This window comes from Macaca mulatta, chromosome 10 (genome assembly GCF_049350105.2).
Source record: "Macaca mulatta isolate MMU2019108-1 chromosome 10, T2T-MMU8v2.0, whole genome shotgun sequence".
Lineage (NCBI taxonomy): Eukaryota > Metazoa > Chordata > Mammalia > Primates > Cercopithecidae > Macaca > Macaca mulatta.
In genome coordinates this window covers 80,276,005-80,284,799 of record NC_133415.1, presented here as the reverse complement: position 1 = coordinate 80,284,799, position 8,795 = coordinate 80,276,005, and positions in this window count along the sequence as shown.

The window sequence follows — 8,795 nt, the reverse complement described above, 5'->3', positions numbered from 1 at the left end:
GCGGGGAGCTGGGAGCGCGGCGAGCGGGGCGGAGCGGGCGGAGCGGGATCTCGCGGGAAGCGTGGGGACGCCCGGCACCGCCTCCCCGCCCTCGGCGCCCACCCCCTTCCCGCCGCCAGGACATACCGCGCGGGGGCGCTGCGGCCTGCGGGACCTTCCCGTGCTGCGGCCTCGGGCGACCCGGCAGCGACGCGGGCGGGGACGCGGTGCATCGCTACTGCGCCCGGCGGTCAGCGACTTGCGGCTCAAAAAGGATAAGAAACAGGGTTTTTTTGTTTTTTTTTTAAATTAAGGTAAAAAAACCCACTTTTTTTTTTTTTTTTTTTTTTTTTTTTTGCGGAAACTGAAAAATTCAAGAAGTTGAAAAACGCCTTTCACATCACCTAGAGAGATGCACAGGTAACATTTTGATACATTTCCTTCCAGTCTTTTCTCTAGACGCATGTAGTTTTCTTTTTTAAAATTTATTATATAAAACTGGCATCAGGCTGTATAGACTGTATATCTGGCATCTCCTGCTGTTTTACCTGGCATCAAGTAGTGAGAATTTTGCCATATCGGTATCATTGCCAACACGCTTTTTAATGATTGTGTAGCTTTCCAACTATGAATGAACACTAGCGTATGTAACCTATTGTTACACCCTTAAGTTATTTTTGTAATCAACATTACAGTTGTAAATCTATTTGATGGTGCTAATGACATTTTTAAAGTTCTAGTAATCCCAAAACCCACAGGTAAACACTCATAACATCTTGGTGTGTCACTTTCTGGGCTTTACAGAAATAACATCATGGATGTATGTAAGTGTGAATCCCTGAAGCCTCCCTCTCCTGCAGCAAAACATTAAAATGCCAAGCTCTTAAAACAATGAACGGGCCGGGCACGGTGGCTCACGCCTGTAATCCCAGAACTTTGGGAGGCCGAGGCGGGTGGATCACGAGGTCAGGAGATCGAGACAATCCTGGCTAACACGGCGAAACCCCGTCTCTATTAAAAAATACAAAAAAATTAGCCGGGCGTGGTGGCGGGCGCCTGTAGTCCCAGCTACTCGGGAGGCAGAGGCAGGAAAATGGCGTGAACCCAGGAGGCGGAGCTTGCAGTGAGCCGAGAACGCATCACTGCACTCCAGCCTGGGCGAAAGAGCGAGACTCCGTTTCAGGGAAAAAAAAAAAAAAAAAAAATGAACGTATAGCTGTGTGTTTTTGTTTTGTTTTGTTTGTTTGTTTTGGGTTTTTTTTTTGTTTTTGTGTGTGTGTGTGTGTGTGTGTTTTGAGATGGAGTCTTGCTCTGTTGTCCAGGTCCGGATTAGAGGTCAGTGGTGCGATCTTGGTTCACTGCAAGCTCCGCCTCCCGAGTTCACACCATTCTCCTGCCTTAGCCTCCGGAGTAGCTGGGACACGGGTGCCCGCCACCACACGCGGTTAATTTTTTGTATTTTTAGTAGAGACGAGGTTTCACCGTGTTAGCCAGGATGGTCTTGATCTCTTGACCTCGTGATCCGCCGGCCTCGGCCTCCCAAAGTGCTGGGATTACGGGCGTGAGCCACCGCGCCCGGCCAACTGTGTTTTTAAAAATCTCTTAGGGCAGCACCAAGGGGAACTCCAGCAGTTGGCAGAGAGGAAGGCTGTGACCCAGGGGGACAGGCTGAGGACCTAGGGCTGGATAAATTGTGGGTGAGTGTAGACAAAGAAGAAAAGAAGACCAAGGACAGTGCCCTGGGTCCTCCAAGGTTAAAGGCTCAAGAAAGAGGCCAGGTGCAGTGGCTCACGTCTGTAATCCCAACGCTTTAGGAGGCTGAAGCAGGCAGACCACCTGAGGTCAGCAGTTCAAGACCAGCCTGGCCAATATAGTGAAGCTCTGTCTCTACTAAAAATACAAAAAATTAGCCAGGTGTGGTGGCACTCACCTGTAGTCCCAGCTATTTGGGAGGCTGAGGCAGGAGAATCGCTTGAGCCTGGGAGCAGAGGTTGCAGTGAGCCAAGATCATGCCACTGCACTCCACCCTGGGCAACAGAGTGAGACTCCATCTCAAAAAAAAAAGAAAGAAAGAAAAAGAGAAGGAAAGAAAGAACCAAATAGAGACTCTTGAAGTGGAGGAGCCCGTGAAGCAGGAGAAAAACCAGGCTGCTGTGGCATTCTGGAAGCCAAAGGAAGAAAGTGTAACTTACTGCTGTTTTAGTGCAAATTTCCGTTTTCATGTTTCTTGGCCGTTTGAATCCTGTGAATTTTCTAGTCATATCCTTTGACCATGTGTTTGTCTTTTTCTTGACTTTTAGGAGCTCTTTACATGCTCTGAAGAAAAAATCTTCGTTAAGTATGTGCAAATGTTTTCTCCCAGTCTGCCACTTGTCTCACTTAGCTTAGGGAATCTTTTGGATATGAGAAAATTTTAATCTTCAATCTGTCAATTTTTTCCTTATTGCTTCGGGGTTTTGTGTCTTACTTAGAGAGGCCTTCCCTATCCCTGAGATATAAAAGATATTCTTTTAATCTCAAGGTCCAGAAGAACACGGGGAGACTTTTCCAGAGCACTGCTTGGCCCAAGAGGAGTGTGTGGTCACTGGACAAAAATGAATCTAAGATTACCTGGATGAGAGCTCTTTGCCATGCGTCTTTTCTTTCTTTCTTTCTTTCTTTCCTCTCTTTCCTCTCCTTCCTTCCTTCCCTTCTTTCTCTCTTTCTCTTTTCCTTCCTTTCCTTCCTTCTTTCCTTCCTTCCTCCCTTTCTTCCCTTCTTTCTCTCTTTCTCTCTTTTCCTTCCTTTCCTTCCTTCTTTCCTTCCTTCCTCCCTTTCTTCCCTTCTTTCTCTCTTTCTTTCTCTCTTTTCCTTCCTTTCCTTCCTTCTTTCCTTCCTTCCTTCCTTTCTCTTCCTTTCCTTTCCTATGGCCCCTCTTTGGTGCCATACAAAGGGCGTTGGCACAACCACTTCCAGGATAGAAAAGAAGCCACGCACATCATATGCTGATAGCATAGCCACTTCCAGATACCTCGTCTACCCTTTGCCTATAGCAGTGCATGGGGCCCATTTCCATCCCCTCTCAAGTGACCATTTCCCCCAGCAATCCATCTGAGGCCCTGGGATCCCCCACCTCTTTCTGTAAGTCCCAGCTTTCTGCTGTTAGGACTGTTTGGGAAATCCATAACTCACCTTCTCTTCTTTTGGTCCAGGCTGCCCTTCAGGCCCCTCAGCAAGCTTTCCATTCTCCTTTGTTTGTTTATTTGAGACAGGGTCTGATTCTGTCACCCAGGATGGAGTACAGTTCCACAGTCATAGTTCATTGCAGCCTCAGACTCCTCAGTAGCTAGGACTACAGGCATGAGGCACCATGCCTGGCTAAGTTTTAATTTTCTTTTTTTTTTTTTTTTTTTGAGATGGAGTCTCACTGTTGCCTAGGCTGGAGTGCAGTGGCGCGATCTCAGCTCACTGCAACCTCCACCTCCCTGGTTCAAGTGATTCTCCTGCTTCAGCCTCCTGAGTAGCTGGGATCACAGGCATGTACCACCACACCCGGCTTAGTTTTGTATTTTTAGTAGAGACAGGGTTTCACCATGTTGGCCAGGCTAGTCTCAAACTCCTGACCTCAAGTGATCCGTCTGCCTTGGCCTCCCAAAGTGCTGGGATTACAGCTGTGAGCCACCTCACCCAGCCAAAAACTAAATGAATAATAAATAATAAAAATAAAGAAAAAAAATTGGCTGGGCGCAGTGGCTCATGCCTGTAATCCCAGCACTTTGGGAGGCCGAGGCGGGCGGATCACGAGGTCAGGAGATCAAGACCATCCTGACTAACATGGTGAAACCCCGTCTCTACTAAAAACACAAAAAATTATCCGGGCGTGGTGGCGGGCACCTGTAGTCCCAGCTACTCGGGAGGCTGAGGCAGGCGAATGGTGTGAACCCAGGAGGTGGAGCTTGCAGTGAACTGAGATCACGCCATTGCACTCCAGCCTGGGCAACAGAGCGAGACTCCGTCTCAAAAAAAAAAAAAAAAAAATTAGCTAGGCATAGTGGCTTGTGCCTGTAGTCCTAGCTCCTAGGGAGGCTGGGGTGGGCGGGAGGATCACCTGAGCCCAGGAGCATGAGGCCGCAATGAGCTGTGACTGCACCACTGCATTACAGCTTGGGTAACAAACTTTGTTTTGAAATAAAGGAAGAAAAGAAAGAAAGAAGGAAAGAAGGAAGGAAAGGAAAGGCAGAGATTGCAGTGAGCCGAGATTATGGCACTGTACTCTAACCTGGGTGACAGAGTGAGACTCCATCTCAAAAAAAAAAAAAAACTTTATTAAGATATATTTCACAAAGCATACAATTCACCATTTAAATTGTACAATTCACCAATATGCACAACTGTCACCACAGTCCATTTTGGAATATCTTTTTTTTTTTTTGAGACCAAGTCTCTGTTGCCCAGGCTGGAGTGCAGTGGCTCGATCTTAGCTCACTTCAACCTCCGCCTCCCAGGTTCAAGTGATTCTCCTGTCTCAACCTCCCCAGTAGCTGGGATTACAGGCACATGCCACCACGCCTGGCTAAATTTTTGTGTTTTTAATAGAGACGGGGTTTCGCCATGTTGTCCTGGTTGGTCTCGAACTCCTGGTCTCAAGTGACCCACCCGCCTGGGCCTCCCAAAGTATTGGGATTACAGGCATGAGTTACTGTGCCTGGACAACATTTTTATCACCTTGGAAAGAAACCCCATACACTTTAGCTATCATCTCCCTATCCCCTCCGCCCCGCCCTCAGCACCCACTAACCTACATTCTGCCTATAAGTTTGTTTCCCTGTTCTGAACATTTTATATGGATGGAATCATGTGTCTTTTATGGCTGGCTTGTTTCACTTAGCGTCATGTTTTCAAGGTTTACCTGCGATTCAGCATGTATCAGTACTTCATTCATTTTTATGGCCCAGTAGTGCTCCATCGTATGGCTTTATGACATTTTGTTTATCCATTCCTCAGTTGGTGGACATTGGGGTTCTTTCCACCTTTTGGCTATTATGAATAATGCTGCTATATACATACATTTATTTGCATGTTTTTGTGTGGCTGTATGTTTTCATTTCTCTGGGGTATATACCTAGGAGTGGAATTGATGGATCATATGGGATCTCTATGTTTAATCATTTGAGGAACTGTCAGAAAGAACATGCACTTACATTTTTAAAAAAATGTTTTTCCCTTCTTTTCACAGGTATTGAAACATGCAGTTTTAATTAATCAAAAAAGACCAGACAGCCAGGTGCAGTGACTCACGCCTGTAATCCCAGCACTTTGGGAGGCCGAGGCAGGTGGATCACCTGAGGTCAGGAGTTTCAGACCAGCCTGGCCAACATGGCGAAACCCCGGTCTCTACTAGATATATAAAAATTAGCCAGGTGTGGTGGCGGGCGCCTGTAGTCCCAGCTACTCAGGAGGCTGAGGCAGGAGAATCGCTTGAACCCGAGAGGTGGAGGTTGCAGTAAGCTGAGATCGTGTCACTGCATTCCAGCCTGGCTGACAGAGCAAGACTTTGTCTCAAAAAATAATAATAATGATAATCAAAAAAATTATACCTGTTCTTTGAAAAATATTTTACAATACAGAACATTTTGAAGATAAAAACATTTAATCAACTTTATTTCCACCACTCAAAGAATATCCTTGTAGGATATTTTCACATGCATATTATTTTTTTAAATTTTATTTTATTTTTTATTTTTATTTTTTTATTTATTTTTGAGACGGCGTCTCACGCTGTTGCCCAGGCTGTAGTGCAGTGGCGCAATCTTGGCTCACTGCAAGCTCCACCTCCCTGGTTCATGCCATTCTCCTGCCTCAGCCTCCCGAGTAGCTGGGACTACGGATGCCCGCCACCATGCCCGGCTAATTTTTTGTATTTTTAGTAGAGATGGGGTTTCACTATGTTAGCCAGGATGGTCTTGATCTCCTGACCTCGTGATCCACCCGCCTCGGCCTCCCAAAGTGCTGGGATTACAGGCGTGAGCCACCGCACCCGGCCATGCATATTGTGTTTAATGGGACTACACTTGGCATAATATTTCGTAGCCCATATTGTGAACATCTTTTCATGTCAATAAATAGCTACATCAGTGAATTTCACACTTTTTTTTTTTCTTTTTGAGACAGGGTCTTGCTCTGTCACCCAACCTGGAGTCAGTGGCTCAGTTACTGCTCACTGCTTCACTGCTGCCTCAGCCTCCCAGGCTCAAGCAATTTTCCCACCTCAGCCTCCAGAGTAGCTGGGACTATGGGCGCCCATCACCATTGCAGGCTAATTTTTGTGTGTGTGTTTTCTTTGCTTTTTTTGAGACAGAGTTTCACTCTTGTCACCCAGGCTAGAGTGCGATGGCGCAATGTCAGCTAACTGCAACCCCTGCCTCATGGGTTCAGTCAATTCTCCTGCCTCAACCTCCCAAGTAGCTAGGATTATAGGCGCCAACCACTACACCTGGCTAATTTTTGTATTTTTAGTAGTGACAGGGTTTCACCATGTTGGCCAGGCCAGTCTCGAATTCCTGACCTCAGGTGATCCACCTGCCTGGGCCTCCCAAAGTGCTGGGATTACAGGCGTGAGCTACTGCACCCGGCCTAAGTTTTGTATTCTTTTGTAGAGACAGTTTCACCATGTTGCCCAGGCTGGTCTCGAACTAATGAGCTCAAGTGATTCTTCCTCCTTGGCCTCCCAGAGTGCTGAGATTATAGGCAATGAGCCACCGCCCACACTTCTTTTACTGTAGGAACCTTTTGTTCAAAAGTCCATTTGCTATGATCTCAATATGTAGTCTTTCAATAATGAACAATTATTGAGCCCCTACCAAGCAGGCATCCCCACCCGACTGCAAATTCTCCTTAAAGGTTGCAGGTATTGCACAATACAGAGGAATCAACTCCCCTATTGAAGACAATAACTCAATGAACATACATCTCTGTGTACTTTTATCATCTCCTTAAGAGAAATGCTGAGAAGTGGGATATTACGGTCAGAGGCCAACTTTGGTCTTGAACCTATGCAAGGTTCTGGGAGCCTGGGAGAGAGGTAAATTGGTCCTTGTCCTTAAATAGCCCAGTCAGCTTGAGGAGATGGGATTCAAGAAAGGGAAAAGGAGATTTCAATACTTAATGCTACTGGGCATGGTGGTTCATGCCTGAAATCCCAGCACGTTTGGAGACTGACGCGGGTGGATCGCTTAAGCCCAGGAGTTCAGGACCAGCTTGGGCAACATGATGAAACCCAGTCTCTCCGAAAAATACAAAACTTTGCCAAGTATGGTGGCATGCGCCTATAGTCACAGCTACTCGGGAGGCTGAGGTGGGAGGGTTGCTTGAACTCAGGAGACAGCGGTTGCAGTGAGCCGAGATTGTAACACTGCACCCCAGCCTAGGTGACAGAGAGAGACTTAGACTCAAAACAAAAACAGAAAACAAACTTAATGCTGTGCCTCCCATCAGTTCCTCCCTAGGAATTCATCTTGTAGATAGCACACAGACACATAAGGGCATACTTATTGCATCATTGTAAAAGCTAATATCCTAAATATTCAGCATTAGGGGCTTGAGTAAATATATATTGTTATGGTACTAATATGGATCCATCTCCAAGTAAGATGAAGAAAGGTATAGAGCAATGGTTTTTATTTTTATTTATTTATTTATTTTTGAGACAGAATCTCACTTTATCACCCAGGCTGGAGTGCAGTGGCACGATCTTGGCTCACTGCAACCTCCACCTCCCGGGTTCAAGCGATTCTCCTTCCTCAGACTCCCAAGTAGCTGGGATTACAGGCGCACGCCACCATGCCTGGCTAATTTTCATTTTTAGTAGAGACAGGGTTTCACCATATTGGCCAGGCTGATCTCGAACTACTGACCTCAGGTGATCCACCTACCTTGGCCTCCCAAAGTACTGGGATTACAGGTGTGAGCCAGCATGCCAGCCTAGAACAATGTTCATATGCTGTTTGTATATTCTTTAAAATACAGATGGATTTACGCTTGTAAAGATATAGACCTGCAGCCACTAGCCCTAAGTGGCCACTGAACTATTAAATTAATTTATTTTTATGTTTAGAGTCAAAGTCTCACTCAGTTGCCCAGGATGGAGTGCAGTGGTGGAATTATAGCTCACTGCAGACTCAAACTCCTGGGTTCAAGCTAACCTCCAGAGTCACTTGGATTGTTTGTTTGTTTGTTTGTTTGTTTGTTTTTGAGACGGAGTCTTGCTCTTTTCACCCAGGCTGGAGTGCAATGGCGCGATCTTGGCTCACTGCAACCCCTACCCCCCAGGTTCAAGCAATTATCCTGCCTCAGCCTCCTGAGGAGCTGGGATTATGGGTGCCTGCCACCAGGCCCAGCTAATGTTTGTGTTTTTAGTAGAGATGGGTTTTCACCATGTCGGCCAGGCTGGTCTCGAGCTCCTGACCTTGTGATCCACCTGCCTCGGCCTCCCCAAGTGCTGGGATTACAGGTGTGAGCCACTGCGCCAGGTGAGTTGCTTGGATTATAGGCAGGGGCCACCACACCCGGCTAAGTTTTTAAAAAATGTTTTGTAAAGACAGGGTTTCACCATATTGCTCAGGCTGGTCTTGAATTACTAGCCTCAGGCAATTCCCCTGCATCAGGCTCTGGAGTTGCTGGGATTACAGGTGTGAGCCACAGTTCCAGCACTATTGAGCCCTTTAAATGTTGCAAGTACAAACTGAGATGTGCTGGGGGTGTAAAATGCATATTAGAGTTTGAAGACTTGGTATCCGAAAAAGTATGTAAAATATCTCAATAATTATATATTGATAACA